Source organism: Serinus canaria, chromosome 4 (assembly GCF_022539315.1).
Source record: "Serinus canaria isolate serCan28SL12 chromosome 4, serCan2020, whole genome shotgun sequence".
NCBI lineage: Eukaryota > Metazoa > Chordata > Aves > Passeriformes > Fringillidae > Serinus > Serinus canaria.
The window spans coordinates 51816480-51841147 of NC_066317.1; positions in this window are offsets into that span (position 1 = coordinate 51816480).

Consider the following 24668-nt stretch of genomic DNA (forward strand, 5'->3'; position numbering starts at 1 on the left):
TGTTACATATTTGTAGCACTTTCAATAGGAACAATAATTCCTCCCCTTTGTCTTGTCCAAATGTAAAATAGCAATAAATAATAAATTTATTTATGCCTTTTCCTTATTTATTTTTAAATATTACATTTACCTGGCTTTTCTCAAAGTCAGTTCTGCCATCCTAAAAAATACTTTTTTGGCACCCATGTAGCCAAAAAAAACAAGAAGAAAAAATTAAAAGCACCAAAACCTGCCTTATGATAAAACTCTGAGCAGCATTCAGAAAGTGAAGTTTTGATATTCAGCTGGTTCTTCATAGGATTTGTGTTTGGCCTTAGTCTTAAGGACAGACCAAAAGATAAAATTCAAAAGACAAGGTAAGTTTTTTGGGGATCTAAGACATATATTAGGTATGTAAAAAGTCAGTAGATGGCCATGTTAACCAGCCAATCTGGTGTCCCAAAATCACACAAATGTCCTCTAGATGGGACATCTCATGGTTCCTGTATCATAGATTTTGTAGATATCTCAAATAAAAATAGTATGTAGATATCTCAGATAGTGACATAGTGACTAAGAATTTAAGATTAAGCAATTAAATTTTAGCCCAGATATTTAATCACAAGATTGATCCTGAAAAACTTTGTGAAAGATTATAGAACTTTTTTGTGACTTAAATAACGAAACATAATAAAACTCTCTTCTGTTTGTATTATAATATGGTTATTATTGTTCTCATTTCTAAGCCCAGATAGATTCCAGAAGAAAGATACTTTTCACCTAAATTTTGAGAAATTGTATCAAATCACATTTATCTAGCATGCTGATACTCAGCCAGATCTGTTCAAAAAAAGAACCATTACCATGGCTATTGTGTAAAATACAGAGGAGAAGATGGCACCATTTTTGCATGGTTGCAATAAAAGGTTAAATTCATTCCTTTGCAATCATCTCACCAGAATTATTTGCATTCTTTCCCATCTATCAGGAATTAAAGCACAGGTCTCTGATCTCCTGTTTAATTATATTTCTTGTGAGCTAGCTGTTCTTTCTCTCACAAATATATATTGACCTGTACAGACATGGAGACCCCTTCCTCTGAGAACTCCCTTAAATGCAATCTGTTCTTACATATAGGTAAAAGATTCTGTGTCCATGTTTCAAAATCAAAAATTGTTCCTTTTCAATTTTTGAGTGAAATGAAGCAGTTGTTTGCCTTTGAGGCAAGATTCTCAGGTGCAGATTCTAAGCAGAATGAGGCAGCTTCTTTAAGGACTAATCAAAACACTTCACCAGAGATCTAAAGCACAGACCACCTTATTTCCACATTTCTGCCTGTAAGACTTGGAACAAAAAGCTTTTCAAAATTTACTTCTGTTAGTGTGCCTTTCCTGTTTACTTTTTAAGCTGTTTGAATACACTCATCTCCTTGCTGTTTATCTTGAAGGTGCAATATACAGCAAACTTGTGTTTACTTTGGATTGCTAGGCACTTCTCTAATATAAATGCAAATAATAATAATATTAGAACTAAGAATGCCAAGGAGGTGGTGTGTAATTCAATGCTTTAAAGTCAAGCAGTGCTTCTCAAAGTCTTTCCAGAACAGAATGCTATTCCATTTTAAATGTGCAGCTTGCCATTATTGAATTCAAATTTTCATCCAAGAATTCTTTGTAGAAAATAAGAAACCCTAGAATTTACAAGGCAAGATTTAACCACTTTCCAAAGGAAAAAAAAAAAAAAACCACAACCCAAACAACTGCACACACAAACAAACAATCCAAAAAACCCCCCATGTAAGCATTTTAAAAGATATTCTGTGTATAGGCAAGTGCTTTGGAGTAAGCTCAAAAAATACATTTTATCAATAAAGCAATTTGGCCAAAGGAATATCCAGCTACTTAGGTAACCACAGTAAGAAAAATCCTTGCCTCAGTATGGTCCACAGAAAGAGAACTTCTCTTTCAATACTTATAAGAAGAGAGAAAAAACTAGCCAGTTTGATGAGGAGACATGAAGAGACATTTTTCTGCACTGCCAAACATTAATCAACTTCACCTTCTATCACTTCAGACAAGTTGTCTCTCTCTTAGGAAGCTTCAGAGATCTGGAATCTCATTCCTCAATGCTTCAAAAGCTTGACCTCTTAATCTGAGAAACTCAACTCACCTCATCTCAGCAGAGGATCCAAAGAGGTAAAGGAAGAAAACTGAGAACTGTGTCAGTGATGGACTAGACTTGGGAGTATTTCATGCATTAGAGTTGGGCAGCTATCATGCTTCTGAAATGAAGGCACTAAAAGAAGTTGGGCAAAAATTGGTGGGAAAAATTAAAAATATTTTGTTCATAGAAACCCTCCACACTTCAATCCCACCAAAACCCCTGGGAATAAAGATAGGACCCTGTTTATTTTTACATGTCATGATTTTAGTATTTAAAATTATTTAAAGTACAGAAAACTTTTGGCAAATAATGTCATATAAATGCTATCTATTTAAAGAATCTTTTCCTAGTTAACCTGATGCAGCAACTCCCATTAACATTCATAACAGACTCAAGCTAATACTATTCCTAAATAATATTAACTGGAGTTTTAAAAGAAGTTCAAAAGGTGATAACCTTGGACATTACTTCAGGACATGATTAATAAAACAGCCGAACTACTCAAAAACTCAGGTGTTTTAAAATTGATATTGCAGGAGTTAGGCTTAAAATTTCTGTCCTTTATTTTTAAACACTTCACTAAGAATTCCACTTTAAATGCCAGGACATTGTGACATCACAAAATCTGCAATAATTTGCTATTTTAAAAAGTCTTGAAGGCATGAATGAAATAGCTTTCAATGTTCTGTGAGACAGAGATGATAAGGATGCATTTTTATATGAATTTAAGCAAATCAGTTTCTTCAGGATCCCTAAAAAGATGAAAAGGAGAAGAAAGAAAAAGCAGTTGTTCCTGAATTTTCCCTTTACAGTCCATCTAGACAAAACATTTTTCTCAGATGTTATATGGCAATGTCAAATAATATGGAAATATCACAGTGTCTATACAGCCTCCAGAAGTTTTGAAATACTTGAGAAAATGAAAAAAGTAAAAATATGTGCAATTTTACACTTCAATAATTCAACAAGTAAAGAAAGCATACTATTAAGAAAAATAAGCATTTTAAAAAATAATAGGAGTAAAATACCATAAACTTAAGGATAAAGCTCTTCTTACCTACTTTACTTTATATAGTACGTATAACTCATTATTAATCTACTATAACAACTATAACTCATTATTAATCTTATTTATACTGCACAGAATGAGTTAACTTAAACACTAAGTTGTTTATCTGAACAGGTTTATAAACCAACCAACTACAGTTCATAACACCATCTGCATGTAATCACAGCGCCTTAGATTGCTAAAAATTCTTCTAATTGATCACTTAACCTTCCTCCATGTCATTTAAGCCCTTTAGTCCCCTCAGAAAATGTTTGTCACCAGGAAACAGGGGTTACTAGGCACAATTGCAGCATCTTGTCCTCCAGCAAATTCTTTAGCCTCAGGAAGGGTGCAGCCATGAAAATAGAGGGTCAGTCTTTGCACACCCCTTAAGCTCCTCAAAAGGGACATAAAGGCACTAGAAAAGTTTGGTGTCTTAGTTGAGGATGAAATTTAGGACTTCTCCAGTGTCTCTTCTCTCGCTGCCTACTCCTTCTAACACATGTCCAGAAGGTTTCTGTACTGTCATCTGCTGGATGGAATATCTGTGGATTTTGTGGCTACTCTCCAAGATGGAAAAAACTCACAGGACAGTGAACAAGTAACATCAGGGATTTGAGTCAGGAATCTCTTAAAATAGTAATCAAATGCTATCTAATTTTTAATGTAAAATGAAGCAGTTTAGTACCTTTTTTTGGTTTTGTTTTATAATTTTCAAATTATTGCATTCTTCTCCCATTACCTTATATAATGGAGTCTAGATAAACAAGAGAGCTTACTTTAAAAGCCATTTCTCATAAGTAATGTGCTTTAAGTGTTCCTAACTACATAACGTGTTTTGATCAAACAAAATCTGTCCAAATGTAATTCCAAATGTAATTCCAAATGCTTCTGTGAAGGAATAAATTTTCCTTAATCAGGAAAAAATCATGTATGAAAGGGAGATTAGTGATAAATCTTTCATTTTCTCTGTCCAGTCTTTCTTTATGAACCATATTTTTTGAAGTTGGTTTCCCTACAACATCCCATTGCATATTCATATGACTAAGAATTTTGCATATGCTGTTTCCAAGAATATTTTTCAAACTATGTTTCTACGTTCTAACCAGTAGAGACTGGGGATGACCTGGAAATGTCAAACATATTTTTAAGCCTGAAATGAGTGAGTATTAGCTTCCAAGATGATCAGAAGTCAGGAATAGTAGAACTCAGTTCTCCCCTTGCCAGACTGGTTAGGCAAGGGGATAAAACAGTGTGATTTAAAATCTGCAGTCTCCTAAGTGGGTCCATCAAACCTGAACTGAATCAATGGTCAGATACAATAGATATTACATTCAATTTTTAAAGCATAACAGGAGATATGATATTAAAGGTCAAAAAAGAACATCAGAAACTAAACCAGACAGGGAATAATGTTCAGAAACAGACAGGGAACAGTGTTCTACTAAACAAACTTGCTGCCATATGATGGACTGAGAGTGCACACAGGGAGTTACTGCCTCTAAATTGACATGAACTACTAGCATGTCTAAATGTTGGAAACAGTAAATATTTTATATTAATATTTAAATTTAAAAAAACATGCTAAAAAGCATTTTCATTTAATTGAGTGGCTGACAAGCAGTTTCAAGTTTTAAAAGCATTCTTGTTCTGAATTTATGCTTCTTTGTTGGCCACTGTGTAGTGATTTGTTGAAAATCTGTGTTTTATGTTCCAGGTAATTACATTCTGAGCCAGATATACCATCATCAAGTTTTTGGCTCTCACTTAGTAAGCAAAGTCAGAATCTTTTGTGAAGAAAGGGGTGGGGGTTTTGTCTAACATTCCTGAAAGTAACAAATAAATAAATAAACAAATAAATAAATAAATGCATACATCCAAAAAGAGAACTATTTTAAACAAAGAAAAAAACCCAAAAAACACCTTAAAAAGAGGTTTTATTTAAAAACTCAACGAAGTCTACTTTCAAGGAGAAATCAAGTTAAGAATATGCCAGTCACAGATATGAATATTTGAGGTAAGTATAGGAAAGTAAAAGAAGGTCATGATAAGAATTTTTCAATATTAAGTATATCTCTCTAAACAGTTGTAACAACATTAATGATATGTAAAAAGATTTAGTTTCCTTAGTTTAAAAGAAGTTTTCCTCCCTTAAGGATTATAAATTTGGAAGTTAAATTATATAATAAACTTATATAGTTCTATAATTCTGGACAAGCATGCTCTATTGAGAATTTGTTATTGCATTCCCCAATCAAAATATTTTATTATTGATGCCAAAAAGGGAAAGTCTAATAATGAAATAGGTTTGATGTAAAATGAAGATCATAATTTTAATTTGCTTCATTCTTGTGGGAGGTGTTCAAATAGTAGGATGGAGGGATCTGCATAATCATCTTAGTATATCAAAATATGGTATGTTGAAGAACTAGGACAATTATACCAATTTCAAGAGGAAAAGATAAATCTTTTCCAGAGCATTTTCATTTTTAAAAGAACCTGTTATAGCAGGTGCTGCTATTGAATTATTCAATGTAAATTAATAGAATTTTAGTTTAGAAATTTTAAAGTGTCTCACCTTCTTAGAGAGAATCCACACAAGAAATTCAACCAAAATATTAATGATATTATTCTTACCATTGTTATGATTTTTTGTTCATTTAGATCTAATGGTTATACATGTACACTAATATCTCTCAGATGCAAAGCACACTAATGTCATATCTTCTTTAACTGGTGGAAAATAGGTCATTTTATGCCTCACCAATTTATGGAAACACCAGACCCAAAGAGGAAATTAATACAGGAGTAACAAAAAATGGCTGGAATATCACATCATAACTCAGCACACCATACCAAAACTCCCTTTTCTTTCTTCTTACTCAGTTTCAAACTTATTGGCATCTTCAAATCCATTAATTGGTTAGGCCTAAGTATCTTAGAACTCAAATTTCATGCCATTCAACAGTGTAACACCTTTGAGTATTAGGACAAAATCAGTGATGTTTCCTATTTCTGAATTGGACTCCTTCCTTTAAAATATACTGAGATTAGTGTCAAGATACACTGCCCAGAAGATTTTAAGGAACAGCAAGCCCATCTTAATCCTGCAGAAATAATGATTAAATTTGGCAAATAATTCCAGGAAAATAATAATAAAAAAAATCTTTTGGTACAGTCTTTATTTTTTTTTTCATTGAAAAAGACAGAAGAAAAGAATTTTACTTCTGTTCTTCAGACATAAATATTTTTCAGATTGTCTGTAAATGATCTGTATGAGCTGTACCATCAAAGAATGGTTCAGCCTGCAGCATTCATAATGCATTATTCATATGAAGATTTTAAATTTTTAGGGATACACATCTCCTTTAGCATGTTACACTGCAGCATTACAGTCAGCTTCAGAAAGCAGCATTACTGAGCCCAATAGCTATTTAATGTCTTGGGTAATCCAAATTTTTATCACAATTGACTCTAGGTCTCAATCATACCTTGCAATGAAATGTCTGATTCTCATCTTTACAACACAAGAGGTCATTTCTTTTCTGACTTCACATGTAATATTTTCTGCTTGTTCTTATCTTAGAGGTTTTTCGATTAGAAAAGAATATGGAGTGGCATCCATTCAAGTAACACCCACAGAAGTTACAAAATACTTCTGGCAGTTTTTCCTAGTTGTGTGACTTGAGAGCTTGTGCAAGGACCACTTAAATCTGAACTGAAAGAAAGCCTGATAAATTGTGAAGAACTGTGTATATTTATTTTCATAGGAAAAATTACTCTTAAGTAGCCACTGATAATTTTGGTGTGTTTTGCTAGCAATTTTAAATGCTCACTTCTGCATGCTTTCTACAAAATAAATAAAACTAGATCTTGAACTAGTACTGAAGAGATTTGACTAAATCACAGTGATATTTACAGACCCCCACTAAAATCAAGGCTCTATTTTGCTAGGTGGTTGTACAAATGCACTTTTTAAAACAATAAGCTAGGGCTGAAGAACAAGAGGTGTGAAAAATGTGAAAAAATGCAATGACTTGTCCAAAAACACACTTATAAAGCTTAAGATAGGTATATAGCCCTAATACCATACAACACAGTTAGATTTCCTAATCTGATGATTGCCTCGGGCAGAGAAGCCATACTACACAAGACATGTTCTAAGCTTCTTCTCTTTCACGCCCTTTTTGCCAGCACCTAACACTCATTGCTAGCCACAGAGCATTTAGCTAAATGGGTCTTTGTCCTGACCCATTATGGCCATTTGATGATTAGGTATTCATAGTTAATTTTCTTCAAAATGCAAACTATGAAATTGAGTAAGTTTCTGAAGTTTGCTCCAAAATCTGTCTATTTCTACGTGTTTCTTCTTGTCTAAACTTGGTCTGTGGTAGGTAGAGAATCCCTTTCCCTATGATCTGCTAATCTCTCCATACAATATTAATATTGATTCATTTAATTTAAGGTGTGATACATGTTTACCTTATAGAAACACCAACAATTCTGTGGGCAACTATCATTTGTATTTGCTGTTGTCACAGTTATAATGAAGAAATAAGTAAGAGAAATAGATTCTAGATTCGTCATGTACAGAAAAATAGCCAGCAGTAAATATTGACATGGTTTCCCTAGCAATACTATCTATATACCAGCTAGCACAGTTTGGGAGGCTTTTGCCACAAAAATTGTTCACTCATAGTCCATCTGATTGAAAACCTATGCTGCACACAGTTTCAGTTTCTAACCTGGACTACTGTACTTCCTAAATATCCAAAGCCAACCCTGCAGAGCTTAAGTATTCAGCATGGATGGCTGAGAGTTCCTTAGGAACGTCAGATGAAACTAGAGACTAGCCAAGATTTTTGTCTTTGCCACAGCAGAAGGGTATTCACCAGTAATCATATCTCCAGGACAAACTCAGCAACTTGCTAATGCTTTCTGCCTCATTGTGACTGAAACATCACAAGCTTGACTCTGAGACAGTAGTCACTAAGCCAGTGAAGTCAAACCTGGGTTAATTATGCAATGGTTTTGCTATTCCCCATCCCTTGGAGAATTATGTTGCCTAATATAGAAATCATGTTCACATTATCTTGCATACTTTAACTAAACGCCTCTCTAGTGTAGACATATGAATCTGCATCACCTCTTATTTAAAGCTATGAGCAAACCCACCATCTGTCCCAAATGTAGCAATATAGCAGTCAGTCTCCAAATGTTAGTATAGAAAACAAAAAATACAAAAATACAAAAAACCCCACCTCAATATTAATAATGATTAATAATGTTTCCTACTGTGAGAACAGGAATGTTTAGTTAAAGCTGTATCAACCTAAGAAGATCAGCATTCTGGTAATTTTCTGGTAACTGCTTCTTTACACCATGAAGCCAACAAATATGAGCTTTCTAAATATGTGCACAATTCAGTAGATGCTGAGCTTCTGGACAGTGGAAAGATCAAATGCCAATAGCCAAAATATTTGCATACTATATCTTTTGGTGATAGTTCATTAGGTTCTCCATAGCTTTCAGCCTACTCCTAAAAAGTGTTTGACAGACTCAATGAGAACTTTTGAACTGTGGAAACACCATATTTGAACAAAATACTGAACTCAGTTATCTGAAGAACTTTTTTTTTTTCTGGAAAGAGTTGGCTCAATGGATATGCAACACATGAGACCACTGGGGAAAAATATTGCTAAAATGTAGGCAGCTGTCTCTGTTATCAGACCTTAATTTAAACACCTGGAACAAATGTGAAATATTTGAATGTCTGAATCAGTTAGGATCCAGTCTAAACTGGTAATTTGGTAACTTTTATTTATTCTATTGCTATGGAATAATCTATGAGTTCAAGCAGATTTCCCAGAGGTAAAGTTTGACTGTCTTTCTGAATTATGCTCCTTGACTGGATAGATTTTTTTTATTACATATACATACATGTTATTAGTTTCTGGTATTTGTGACAATAGTTTTCCTTCTTTCACTCAATCTTCTCACACACTTATTAATTTCTCTTGCATTAGTTTGGTATATGGAGAAGATCCATTTCTGTCATCAAAAGTTTTATCTACCAAGAAAAACTTAAAAGCTTGTCAGCTCTTCTTTTTAATAGTGTCCCATTATTATTTGTATTGAGCTGAAATGCAATTTAAACCATCAGAGAAGATGGCATTTAAAATGGGTTCCACAGATGACATGACTAGTCAACTAACTGGTTTTAATTAGTACACTCCTTTAAGGGGAAGAAAAATCCTGCAGGTGAATTTTCAGAATTAATTCCAAACCATTTAAAGACATGGCACAGATTTTCACATATCCCATTCTGTGTATAAACGAGTAATTATTAAGTCATATGGTAAACATGAAGTTTGATGATTCTGCTAAAAATTAATTGGAGGAAAAGGACTAAGTAAGATTATTAGACTGAACTCATCCCCTGCACATCCTCATGATCATTAATGCTAACATAAAGGGAACATAATTAATTTCATGGGTGAGAAGGGAACAAAAGTTCAGCAGCACTTTTTTGATATCCAGGAATCACAGTCTGACTATTCCTTGTAGTCAGTTACATATTTGTTGCAGTTCCTTGTTTCTGCTTTCCATTCCCTGATTTTTTCTGCTCAATACTTGACACTTCTAGGTTTACAAAGCAAGCAAACAGGGAACCTTTCTACCTTGACTGATCTTTCAGCATTTTAGCTACAACATGAACGGAGGATGTCCAAGTGCAAATTTTGAAATAATGGTTTCTGGTGTTCAAAAAAATTCAGATGACTTTACTAGCATAAAGTAACTTTTAATTAACTACTTGTGCATGTAGAACCTGTCTAGTGTTGAAGAGCTTCCATAAGATGGCTTTGTAACAGCACCTATGACACCATCTTTTGGTTGTTGTTATAGAAAAACTGATGGAGAAAATAATGTGAAACTGGCTGTGTATTGGACTTCATTCACACAGGATTGATTTTTGCTGGAAGGTTAATGCTACTGTCTGCATAAAAAACATTTTAAACATTAGTTTGTAGTTTTAAGATGCTAGAGACAATATCAGAGACTAAAAAGTACCCAGCTTGGTGATTCTATTTGTATTACTTTGCCCAGGAACAAAATACATAGTGTGACTTTTAGTTTATTCTTCTCATCCATGTATCAGTTTAAAAGCTTAATGTTGATCTGCAGTTTTATGATTAAGTAAGATAATTCTGTAAAAAAACATTTACAATATCCCTCTCATACAGCTGCTGCTCCAATGCCTTACTCCTGTCAGAACTACCACCTCTATGAAAATTTGCACCTCAGTACCCACACTGTGAGCAGGATCTTGTTGGCATTGAAGTACATGTGTATCTGTGCAACCATAGCACAATCCTTGCTCCAAATATTCCCTCTAATTCATATAAATTTTGTGAATTTTTGCATTTGAGACCAGTGGCAAATTCCTTTTTTGACATATCACTTTATTTTGCACTTTTCAAACTTCATGAAAAAGTAACTTGCATTAATAAAAATATCTAGTATTTACCTGCTATGCATTTTATATATATATGTGCAAATATCTTTATATGAAAGTGCATTATGGACTTTCCTGAAGTTTTTCCAAATCATGGATACAAACTATCCTCCCATTTTAATGAATTTGGATATGTTTAAATAATTTAGATTTTTTTAATTCACAGGTTCAGAGGAAAAAAATACATCATATGAGACAAAAAGGATAGATATGTCTTGTCCAAAACTCCTTTTACTTCTTTAGATTAAAACATATGGCTTATTAAATTTTTATGAGTGCCTTGCTTACCCTTTTAGAAACTATGTACTGTTCCATACAACTGCTTCTTTTTCAAAATTTTATAACTAGAATATTTTCCAACATCATGATTTGTTTGTAGAAAATCAACCTTTTTAATAAAGAAATATTTCCTTTCACACTAATCTGATAATCAGTGAAGCAGAGTACATAACTACTGAAATAAAAGTAAAATAAAAATCTAATTTGATGTTCCCTCTCACAGTATGATCAGAGTTAATTCTGTCTCATTTTAGCAAACATTTAATCTTCTTACAATACATCAGATCTTATTAAAGACCTCATTATTATACTTAAATGTACAAATACATGAAACAAAAATTCAGCAATTAAAAGAGTAGCTTTTATCTTTTCCAGAATAATTCTGTTTGTAAGAACTGCATTTTGACACACTTGAATTACTATGGCCAATCTATCTTCATCAACATTGCTTACCTTTTGTTAACTAGGCTGGAAAAGAGGTAAACTGCAAACTTTCAGCTCTGAAAAATGAAAGACCTTGCTGAGTTATTGGGAATTCTTTCATTGTAAAGGTGAGGGTCAGACTTTTATTTTTGATCTTTTTTTTTCCATTTAATTGCATAAGGAAAGTTTCTGTATTGTCTCCAAAAAATGAAAAGATCTTAATGCAAAAATACTCTTTTTTTTTTTCTGAACTATTGTTAAGAAATACATAAAGAAGTACAAAAGACAGAACCGATTCAAGTCCTTGAAATCAATCAGATATTTTGTCCCTATTCTTGGTATTTTGAATGGGGTAATACATACAAGAACAGAAATTCACATTAAATAACGACAAAACACTGAAATAGATACAATTGTTGAATAATAAAGAACACAAACGTGAGCAAGCTTATCTTTAAACAAACTATTCAACTGACAAAAGAATCAATATTAAGCTGCATAAGAAAGCTCAACACAGCTATCATATTGTGCTAGATCAACAGAACATACAGTATATCATAGTATTCTAAGTTTCCAAGATGCAGAATTCTGAAGTGCATTAGCAGCCACAAAAGTATTTTGTGGTTTGCCTGTTTTTCAGTGATGCAGTGACTGAGCAGCGCCGTTCATGGTATCACCTCAGCCATGGCCAAAGCATTTATTTACAGCCTATGCTTTTCCTTTTTTTCCTTTTTTTTTTATTTTACATGCATGCTGTTTTCTGCTTTGCCACTGAAACAGTTAATTGCCATTTCAAAAGTAGCACAGAGTGATTTGGCTGTTTCCAAGCTTTAACCCCAGCTGGTGAGCAAGCACCACACAGCTACTCACTCACTCCACCACCCTTTCACTTAGAGAAAAGTATTTCTTTTGGATCTTCCCAGGACTATGCACAACTGCTTCTGTTCACTTCTCCCCAACAGATGCTTGTGGCTACCAAACAGGTTACATTTCACTCAGAGCAGGACATCCATCTGTGAGACTTAAATGTTGCTGGAGATGCCTCTACATGGCAGAAAATATATTTACATATGATCATGGAAAGAGCACTAATTTTCCAGTCACTTTAATTTTTACCAGGTTTCTGTAGCCTCTGCCATTTGTATTAAGAAAGGGAGTCTGACTGCCTCACTGACTATTGTTTTTTTTATCCATAAAAGGCCTTTGTACTTTTTACCATAACACAGATATTCTTAAACATTTTTGCATTCATGTCCCTAATTTTCACTCTTTATTTCCTGCAGGCAATAGAACAAATTTTCCTTGTGCTACAAAAGAAAAACAGCTCAGAGAATAATCTAATACTTATCCTAATGAGCATGAGACCTTCACATCTGCTGTCAATCTGGAATGTCTTTAAACATTTATATCTTGGGTTACCAATTTATTATGGATAGCAAATCTTTATTTTTTAAATATCCACGTTGTTTATTGACATAGTCAGGATTAAAGGTTCATGAGGTAGTAAGTGTGGTTCACACACTGAGAAACTTGGATATCTGCTTTAATATATTTTACTAACAATACAATAAAAATGTTTTTCATTCAGGACTGTTCATGATGTCAGACACCAGCAATATTCAGTCATTTTTTTAGTATGAACTGGGCTATTTGTCCCTGAGGAAGAAGAATGTAATGCTTGTCTCTTATTTCCATCATTGTGCTTTGTTGGCAAAATCTGTAGCATCACAAAAAAAACAAACAGCAAAAACAAATTCATGTACAGGTTTTTAATCAATAGTTTTACAGTGAAGAATGGAATTTTCCTTTCTTACTATAGAGGTGTTTTGTTGACTCCAGACTAAATTCAGCTGTCTTGCCTCATACTAAGCAAGGGAAGAAAGAAAGAAATACTTATTCTTTCAATGTGAGTTTCATCTGGAAAGGAAGTTATTCTCTTCTTTATGAAGAAACATTGATTTATATGCAGACAGTTTCTAGTGCCTATGGCCTATGAAGTGGTATGAACCCTCAAAGATTTGTGTGAGATAAATGGGCCAACAGAGTTTCTATCTGTAGAACAAAAGTTCATTTAGAGTTGTCACTGATTCATATCTAATGCAGCAAGTGAAGACCATCAGAAGGGAATCCTATCATTATCACTGAAGTGTCCTAGGGATTGGACCATTTTTCTCCTCTGATGGCAGGTAAATCAAATGCAGATAAATGCAGATAAACCAAACTTTTCTGCTCACATGCTCCAAAACCACTTTCAAGCAGCATATTTAAATGTTCTTCTGACCCACATAGAGTTCAGCTAATCCTAAGTGGAAGGACCGATATACAGCACTTGATCTAGAGTTTCAACTCAAGTAGTGTGTTTCAAATTATATACCAAAACTTTTTCTTGGAGTCTGTAACAATTTTTTTCATTTGTCTGTGGTGTTAATATGTAGTTTAGAGTGGGTTAGTTCCACTGAAGAAAGATATTTCATGAATGTTACTGATCTTTTCCATACAATATCAAGGTCATTGTAACCTTGAAATCACTATTTTACTAAAACAATGTATTTCATTCTTGCAGGTGCAGGGGGACTTTCAGTTTCAGCTAACCTTGGGGAAAAAATCCAGTCAAGGAAATGCAGAAGTTTAAACTCAATTCATTCATGCTGATCCCAAATAAAGTACTCTTCAAGCCTGACCCTGAGGACTCTAAAGAACTTCAGACCTGGGATTACAGGACTCCTTGCTTTGGTTCAAGGATTTTTTCAAAGTGATTTTCTGAATCACTCTTGAGCCAGAGTGTAAATGGATCTATAAGCATCCCTAGACTCAATCCTACACCATAATGATGGAAGGTAAACTGGCTCAAAAGGTGGAGATTTTGCATGCATTCTTACAATTACTATCTTCAAGAAGATAAATTTTAATTTCTTTGCTATTATTTTCTCAAACAGATAAATGACCTGCACATTTTTTGCACACATAACTCTATTTTCTGCTGGTTTTGTTCTTGAAGTAGGTTAAATTCTTTAGTAAAGAAAAAAAAGTGCAATGTAGAGAAATATAGTGATATTTAAGCCAGCACAGACTGTGCTAACTCCAGCACCAGGTGTTCATGAGAACTGGCATGAAAATATTTTAAGTATACTGGTTTTAGGAACAAATATGGAAAATGCTATATCCCAGCATATAACCATACTAATTCCATTTTATTGTATCTTAGAGAAATTAATTTTTACTAATATACTGAAGCCCAACATCTTCTAGATGTCTTTAAGTGTAGCTTTGGCTAGTTTATTCATAGTGCAGATAATCAAGAGTTGTTGATCTCCCTGCTCTGTTCTGGATTTGACTAATTTCTGGTGTATTTTTACAGTGATTTTATTTCCAGTGACTGTATGTTGCACTCAGCACAATAAAAAAAAAATTCATGGTTCTTTTAATTTTTCCCTTTTTACTTTTTGTTAATTTAAATACATTCAGTCAGGTGTTGGGAAAACTGTTTCCTTTAAGAAAGAGGGGTGCAAAAAGAGGTATTTAATAACTGTGTATGTATCAAATATTCAACATTTTCAATGTTCTAAATGCTTCAAATAATTTTTTCAAAATCAGAAAATTCTTTATCTTTTTTAGTAATGAGAGATTTTAAGCCATGCAATGCAATGTTTAAACTGAAAACAAGAAAAACAAAAAAGGATTAGGTGTGTGATACCCGTCACTTTTTTTTTTTTTTCATAAGTCTGACCTGGTTCTTTTGGAAGTCAACACATAAGAACACGTTAAAAAAGAATACAAAAAATGAGAAAAGCAAAGCAATAACATAAATAATCTTTTGCCAGAGGTAGTAGTTCTTGCTTAGACCTTTGCTCCTGGGACCAGGAGCAATGTGCATTGTAATAGCAGTGACTCCAAGACACAGAATGTACTAATGTAGATGTAGTAATGTCAGGCTCTTAAATACCTTTTCCCTCTGTACTTTTAGATACAGAATCACAACAGTTTATGTACTGGGCTGACCTTGACAGGCTGCCAGTAACCCACCCAGTTGTTTCTCCTGTTCCTCAACTGAACAGGGGGGGAAATAAGATAGAGAAAATTGTAATTCAAGATAAAGACTAAACTATGGGGAGATTGGTCTACTTTATTGCCAATTAAAACCAGACTTGATTGGTGAGAAGCAAAAGACAAAACCAAAAACATATTTCCCCCTCCCTGCCTTCTTCCCAGACTGAACTTCACTCCTGTATCTTCTACCTTCTTCCTTCCAAATGGTTCAGCGGGGTGGGGAATTTGTAATCACTGCATAAAAATTATTCTTTGCTGCTGCTGCTCATCCTTCTCATGCTCTTTGCCTGCTGCATTTCAGGGACTCTTCCATGGGGTACAGCAGTTCCTTCAAGAACTCCTCCAGTGTAGGTTTTTCCACAGTCCATCAGAATCAGTCAGCTTTAGCACAGATCCACCACAGGCTCCCGTGCCTGCAAAAGCATCTGAGCTCTCCATGGCCTGCAGCTTCCTTCAGGGCACATGTTCCAGTGTGAGACCTTCCACAGGGTCTGCTTCAGCACACTCCTCCTTGGGCTGCTGTGGCAGGAGCTTCCTTTAGCATGGTCTTCTTCAAGGACTTTGGGGAGAATATCTGCTCAGGCTCCTGGGGCACCTTCTCCCCTCCTTCTCTGACTGAGCTGTTGCCTCTGCTGCATCCCCATCTTTCTCTTCCACCTGGTTATGGCATTTTTTGGCCTATGTATGCACAGAGGTGCCACCAGCTCAGCTGAGGGGCTCAGTTGCACCTTGCATGGGTTTGCTGGAGCTGGCTGGAAGGTTCTGGAACGGAGGCAATCCCTGTCTTCTCCTCAAAGAGGCCGCCCTGCATCATGCAGCACACCGACAGCCTCTTCCCCACCACACACCACTTACACTCAATACAGAAACAGAAAGCAGTAAAAGGACTCTTGGACAACTAACACTAACACTTTTGAAATAAACAGAATGTAGACAAAGAGAGAAAAGTAGCAAAGAGAAAAAGAAAGGAAAGTACAAGGAAAGTTTTGTTTCTCAGTTATTTTTGGAAACTTCAGAAAACCAGTAAGGTTAGCAGTTAGAAATGAACTTAAAAATTAAATTGAAATATGATAACAGGTTGTGTTTAGATATATTGAAGAAGAAAAGGCAAAGGGAGGTTTTTTGCTACATGCTGGGCGTGCTGGCTTTGGCCATGTTTGTGCTGCTTACAAGAGCTGGGGCTTGGTGCTGCAGCAAGCAGTCTTGCAGAAAGGACAAAGGGAAGGTGAAAAATCTCACATCTCAGGAAGCCATTTAGCAAAATGACAATTGTCACAGTTTAATTTGCTCTTTATCTTTTTGTTTTTTTTTTTTTTCCCCTAAGTGTCTTATATGGAAGCTGTTGTCCATTAGTTTAGGCAGAGATGGGAAAGGCAGCTGTGGTAATAGAGCTGCTGTTACTTTGTGCATTGGTTCTGTTCTTCTAAAGGGTGAAAAAGACTTGTTCAGTTGCTCAATTAAGCTTGCTTTCAAAATTACTTCAGTTCCTCATTCCTTATTATTACAAGCTATTTTAGGTACAAAATGACGCAAAGCAATGGGGGAGTTTCTTTCTTCTCCCACAAGTGACACAAATGTGGGACTGAGAGACCCACACATATGTATGACTACACTTTCATGTTATTTCAACTTTTTGAACATCTACCAAATACTTTAGAAGAATTTGTACGTCCCAATTACAATGAAATGGAAATAAAGAATAAGAGAAGCCAAGAATTTTGGCACATGCAGTTAGGAGGGCAGACTCCCATTCCTTTTCTTCAGCGTCAGTGAGGCAGGATTGCTGCAGGGTGGCATAAAGGCAAATTGTTTGTGAACTTAGTTTTCCTGAGAGAATGTTTATTAAGACAAGTTTGGCTCACACTGGCTGAATTATGTTTGGATATATATAAATTTAAGTTAATGAGGCTGCAATATAATTAAACTACAATAAGAGAAAATAATCCTTCTCTCTGCTGTGTTCAAATCAGTAGGGTTTTGATTGGAAAAATCTTCACTTTTTAGACTGTCATGCTTCAGTTCTGTTTTCAGTGTGTGTCTTGAGTTACTTAACAGACTCTCAAAATAGATTTCAGATTTTGGCTCTAAGTGATTTCTCATTACTTTATTGCTGACTTCCCAGAACTCTAAGGATTTAATGTCAGGTGAGAGTGGAGTAAAAAAGGTTTCAGTATTTTTTAGTACTTATCTGTGTCTAGCTACAACACAGTGACATGGGTCACTCACATCACAAGCAAGAGTGGATGTTCCATTCTTGGACTGCAGTTGGCTTAAAGTTAACAAATGTGACAGAAATCCTCAGCACATATAATTGGGTTGTTGGTGTTGTGGTACAAACGTAATATAAACAAAACTATTTAGCATGGAAACAATGCAGGGAAATAGAATCTCTTTTTATAGAATATGATAATTTTTCAATCCAGACATCTAATTAAAATAGGATTGATATTTCATAGGAAGGAAAAATAAAGAGAATTATCACCTAAGTGATCTAACACATTTTTTTTCCTTTACTCTGCTACCTAAACCTTTCTTTTCAAAACATGATTGAACCAGAACACTGATTAAAATTTGGGTTATAATTTTCCTTTTCAATAAATAAAACATTGCCCACAGAATACAAAGATGCTGGCTCTTTTGCATTTTGTGGGTTTAAAGAAGAATAATAGAGCAGAAGATTTTTTTTTAATTTAAGAAAAAGAAACAATCTACCTTATGCTTAAGTTATAAGAAAGGAATGGAGATTCTCAGGATCTTCAGTATTAATAGAGACCTATGTATGATGTGACAGTTGGTCTTTTTTTAATAGAAGCCAACACACCACAATGGCAGATAATACCATGTTTAGCAGCTTTGCCTCTGGTTTGTTTTTGGAACAGTGCTTGCAAATTCCATTGGAGACAATAAAATAGTTGTTGGCACATTTTAATTACTATATAAGGGCACACACATTTCATGGCACTTCAGGGGGTAAAGAAGCCATCAATTACTCTGCTCAGCTTGAGTTTGTTTAAACAAATGATTTTCTATTTCTGGATATATAAACTATACACTTTCAGTACTTTGTGCTATTTGCTTCCAGGAGCTTTTCATTTGGGTTATAAAATATCCTGGCCTGGTCATATATATTAAAAATCAATGTTACAAAGGATAAGGTGATTATAGGCACCCTACAAGTGCTTTGGAAACAAACTCACATTTGTAGAAATCTCTGTGCCACTATTCATTGAGCAGAGCAATATGTTTAACACTGAACCCCTCAGGCATATTAAGTGTTTAGTGGCTGAACAAAAACACAGTTTTGGCAAATGGGTCTTAAAGCTCCCCCTACTGATTCAGTTCAGTTTCAATATGGTACAATAATAATTAAATATATAAGCTAACTATGGAAATAGCGAAAATAGAAGATGCAATACCAGGACATAAATATGACAGAGTTCTTCAAACTGACTGTTTTCAACTCTCTTTATTTTTTCTAAATTCATGAAACTCAGAGATTATGCTTAACTTAGAAACAAATTTACATAGATCTTTTATTTATGTTAAAAATACAATTTGTCGGTTATGATAGAATAAGAAAGAAGTTTCCTGGTAGTAAGTAGTTCAAGGTTTGACATTTTTGCAACTTCTTTAGGATCTCCTTGTCTAGTTTGGATTAATGAGTTAAAATGAATATCAACTGTACTATTAACATTTATATATGTAATTATTTATAATCAGTGCTTGTGAAGGAAAAATTATGTCATCTTTTGTGGCCAGAATTGCTTGTTCTGGATATTGCAATATTCGCCTTACATTTATGAATATGTGTTTCATTGAAAGAACCTCATCCTGTGTATTATGGAATGCTACTTTGATCTTAAGAAGGGGTAATATTGCACACTTGATAACCACTGTACTTGTGAAAATCAAATATATAGGCCCTGGAAATTCAAGGTTTGAAGATAATTTACTTTATTTACTTTTTATACATCTGCTATCCTGCCCCAACACCCCACCCTCCATGTCCCTCCCACCTCCAAAAAAAAAAAAAGTAAAAAAAAAAGAAAAGCCATCATTTAAATGCACATAAAACCTCTGGGCTAATAGACTGACTTATGAAAAGTCTTAATATGAATTGGAGGAGTTAAGAGTAAATTCATACCAAAGTGAAGATGTGTAATCAACACTAGGAGTAAGCTTAAAAACAAACACTCAGCATAATGACTCCTTAACTGAATTGTATCTCTAGCTTTCTACTCAACTCCTAGACTACCTGCTAAACAGACATGACATTTTAATGAAATTTAAATATATTAGAAGATTCATCATAGTAGGCCAAATTTTCTGTTGAGAAAAGAATGTTTGAACTTGACTTTTGTCTTTGGCTGTTCAAATATCAGAATGATGGACACAGAAATATAATTGTCAGAATACACTGAGTGTCTGTCTGGGATCAGGTGGAGTACAACATGGGACTGTGTCTGGCCTGTACACACAAACCCCCTTTCATTATGATTGTTTCATCTCTCCTGGTACTCACTAGGACATAAATTCTTCTTGACTTATTCTAATTCCCCAACCTGCGCCGGTTCTTTCCTGACTAACCCTTGATTCTTTTTCTGGCATGATCTCTGTATCTGCTCATACTAATTTACTTTTTTTCACTCATTCACTTTCCTTTGTCTTTTACATGTGTTTCTCATGCATAGCAGATTATTTCAATCATGCATTGAATGATATTCAACAGTGAGAGATTGTTGTACTTCTCAGGCACTTGTGACTTTAGGCTGCTATTCTGGGAAAAATGTGCAAAACAAAACCCCACAAAAACCTGGTGATTTTAATGGCAATAAAATCCCCAAAATTCTATTAAAATATTGCAGATAGATTATAGTAAGGAATCAGACACAGTCTGCAGATGGGCCATACTGGCCTAACTGGCTATCTTTTTTTGTCATGAGTAGAATTACAGAACTTCTTTTGAGCTATTTTTACCAAAAAAACCAGTCACAGTTCATGTATGGGGAGGACAGTATCATATAGTGGCTAAATAACTAAGCAAATTTGTTACTTGATAAACTCAAATAACAAATTATTTCAAATGTCTTTGCTGGTATTTCTGAATTTAGTTACTCTTTCTGGAATATTGTTAATGTTTCTTACATTATCTTATGATGCTGCTAGTGTGAAGTGCTGTGTCAAAGTGCCTGATTTACAGAATATGAGCTGAGACCTACGGATGATGGTCTTGTTCAGAATCCCTAGGGAACTGGTAGCAATGACAGGAAATTGTAAATTGTATATCCTTATTCTAAGTTTTATTCCAAGGACTTAAAACACTGAAAAAATAGGGGGTGAGAAATATGTCCAGAGTTAGTAAGAAAAATCTGAATTCACTCATGGGTCCCTGACCTCTGTTGTGTGTCTATTCAGCAAATTTACTGGTATATCTTTCTTGTGTTAGTCCTACTATGTTTGCTGTCTTGTTCAGTCTCTTTATGATCCTGTTCTTTCTTTACCAAAAAAACCTCAAAACTCAAAAAACCCCCACATCTAATTTTGTTTAAACTCTTCGTTTTCTGTCCTTATTTACAAATAGAATTTGAAGCCATTTGAGAATGCATTTTTCATCCTGGCAAAATTTTGAAGAGACAATCAGTCATTTTTAATCACACAGACATTTAAACTGTTTATTCCTGTACCCTTTAAAATTTTTAGGTTCTTCAGATGTTTTTTTATTCCTGAAATGATCTCCAAAATTACTGCAATTATTGAGACAAGATTTACCTGTGTGTTAAAACAAGCAAGATAAAATGCTCACAAAAAGCTCCCAACACCCCTAACAGTTCAGACATTACAGCCTTGAGAGATGAGCCTGACTGTCAGAATGATCTGCCCAACAAGACTGATGACAAAATGTCTAACTCTAGTCACTAAATCTAGTAGAGGATCAAGTTGTCAGTAAATATTATGTTGGGTCCTTGGATGCACGTCCTAGACTGTATTTTTCTCCATTAATTCTGCATTCAGGAAGGATTGAAATTCAATTATTAAAATCTCTGTAAGGGCAAGGGCTTTGCTTTGATTTCTTTCTACAAGTGAACTGGTTTGTGCTGCATGCAGTAATCTTAAAAGAAAGGCAGTAAAAATTATCAGTCTCAGCAAGTGCATTGCCAAATTTAAGTGGTGTAAATCTAAATCAAATAAGGCTGATTAGTGATCAAAATGTATTTTACCCAACTTTTTATTAAACATATAGGAAACCTACAAACTAACATGGAAAACAAGATTTAGTAGAGGAGGTGCTTCATACTGACAGATGCATTATGTGGATATGCTTTACCATCTTCAGGCAAAGTTAATCAGAATTCCCTTACTCTTCTTCACCACTTGTATTTGTTCCAGTCACAGTGAATACATTTGTCCCTCCCTTATTTCTACACGTGTGTGGCAGTTTAGTTCAGAGCTAGCTGGGTTGCCTGAAAACAGTCCTGTAAGGAAAGGGATTTGTTTTCAGCCAGAGGAGCTGAAGAAAACATTCCTCTGGATGTTTATATGAGTGTCCCAGCTAGCACTAATAACTGAGCTGTGCAGGCCTCAGCTGCAAAGGGTCAAAGAGCTGCAGTGTGTAATTGTGTCTGAGCAGTAAAGACTGACTTTGGTTTTTTCCCTCTCTTGAGTTAAATAGTTATAAATTGGCCACTCAGGTCCAAGGATTGATATCTAGTACTAAAAAAGAGACAGTTCCATCTTCACAGATATTAATAGTGGCCACTGTATGTCTTCTAGTAAAAAAGAACCTAGGTCAGTAGGATTTAAACTGTCCAGACCCTCTGAAGTACTCAAATGCAATATATATAAAATCTAGATGCTAAAATGCAAGATTTCTCACTTGAGATGTAACCTCAGAAACAAGGAATGTAGAAAGACAAAAAATCCTATCATGATAATATCAAATATACAAAAGTGTTTTGACGGAGAGAGGAATTGGGAACTTTTGACAATTCTGTCTTAATACTACTCTGCTTTTATTTCTTCAACTGTAACTTTTATTAAAACAAGCAAACAGCATAGTGATTTGTGTTGGCTGCTGTGAATGGACACTTATTTTTACTAAACTCTAAGCTGTCTTTAGCTCAGGATGACTTTGTAAATGCCAACAAGGTTTTCCTAACTAAAGACATTAAAAAATGCCCACAGTGAGAAATTGGATACATCAGCCAAAGACAGCTGTCAAAAGAGGGAATAAAGTGTTTCCCAGACAGAGACTGTCTGGACCAAGTGAAGAGCTGAAGTGACAAAAGTCAGAAAATTAAAAGCTCTGTTACAGTAATTAGAAGTGACCAGGATGAATTTCTGCATGCAACCAGAGAAACAGAAATGTACTTGAATTCAGAGGGTTGTCTGACATTCTTGCAAGACCTTGCTAATTTATTGTGTATCTTGTCTTTGGCAGTGGCTGTATTGCAGAACCATCCACAAAACTTTTCTAGAATGTGTGAGTTTATGTAGTATACATCTGATCATGATGGATTGCACTACATATGTATCAACTTATGGCTTTGGTCTGTGTATTAGCTTATGGCTTCAGATAATTTTTTAAAACTAAGTGAAATAAATCCAGCATGACTTATCAGCTTTTCAGAACTCCATAGTGGCAGTTTAAAAAATAATGTATCTTCTTTTGACGTGGTATACCATTTGTTAATCAGTACCTGTTCTACAAGTTATTTATGGTATAATTACTTGCAGTCAGTCTTGAATTATAGTTTTATTGTGTTTCTGTTCTGAAAATAGTGTGCCATAGCTGCTAGGAGTTTACTCATTTTAACCTATTAACTGTAAAATGTATACAATTATAAAACATTAATTAGAGAAGAAAAAAACTCTAGTTGTTAATATAAATGAGAGATGATTTATGAGATAGTGCCAGCCCAGTCTCGTATACCTTGATCTAATTTAAATTATGGGAGAGAAGTTCAGGGTTGGTAATATAAAACTGTAAACTGAAAATCCTAAATCTTCCTTTTGGGCAATATTTTTTTTCTCTCCTTACTCTGATTATTCCCAGAAGAAAACCAAATAAACCCATGACATGGATTAAATACAGGATTATATGGGAAAATTAATTAATTTTGGTATACATTTCAAAATTTTCCCATTTTTTTCAGCTGAATGCATTCTAGCAGCAAACATAAATAAAGGGATCATGCTGTTTACCACCATTTGTACAAAGTTACACCTGGGCTGGTTTAAGTCAGTTTAATGGTCCATAATATCCATACATAATCCTAGGACTTGTGAGATCTAAAATGTAAGCAGGTTACACAAGAGAAAGGGAGGTGTCTACTTCTATCTCCATAAGGAATTAGTAATAAGACTATTTAGTAAGTCATTCATTAGTGTCTTCTTAGGACTCCAAGTCAGAAGAAGGAAAAAGAGGAAAATCACAGCTGATAGTGAAGTCTAAAGGTGTCCATTTTTGATGTGGAAGCAAGAAGTCTGCCAAGCTTTAGAGATATCTTCTATGAAGTATTGTGAGCTAAATCAGTTCAATTTCATGGCACTGAAACCCCCATCCTAACTCCTTGAGTCTGGAGTTCTGGCCCTGCAGAAATCTCATGTTATTAATATCCTTTAGAAGCAATTATTTACCGTTTCTAAGAAAAAGGAAAAAAAATTAAAACTACAATTTTAAATTGTATAACTAAAAAATTACAACTCAAATTTTAAAAGAAAGAAACAAACATACAAAAAAACCACAGAAAATTCAAATCAAATCAGAATATTACCCTCCCCCCCAAAAAGTCCCAACAAACAGACAAAAAACCCCCACAAAAATAAAATTAGGTGCAGTTGTTTAGGCCACAAAGTAGTAAGCTGATAAACATTCATGTTTAATCCCACTGACTTTAGCAATATGAAGAATGTTGAGCTGGAATTTATTTTTGTTGCTGTCAGTAATTTAAAGAGTAGACATTTAGCTGGGGGTCTTCAAAGGAGCAGAGGTACATCTTGTTTGTAACAAAACTGTCTCTTTGAAGAGCTGCAATAGAAATGCACTGGGGAAGGCAACTTGCAATTGAATGGGAGAAGGATGAGGAAAAGTCTGGAGGTAAGGGGAGCAGGTATGAAAATTATATGGCACTTGCAGAAGGAGGTCAGAATTCTCTGCACATCAGAGTGTCACATAACCAAGTGAGATGTCAGTACAGATGTCACATGTCTCCT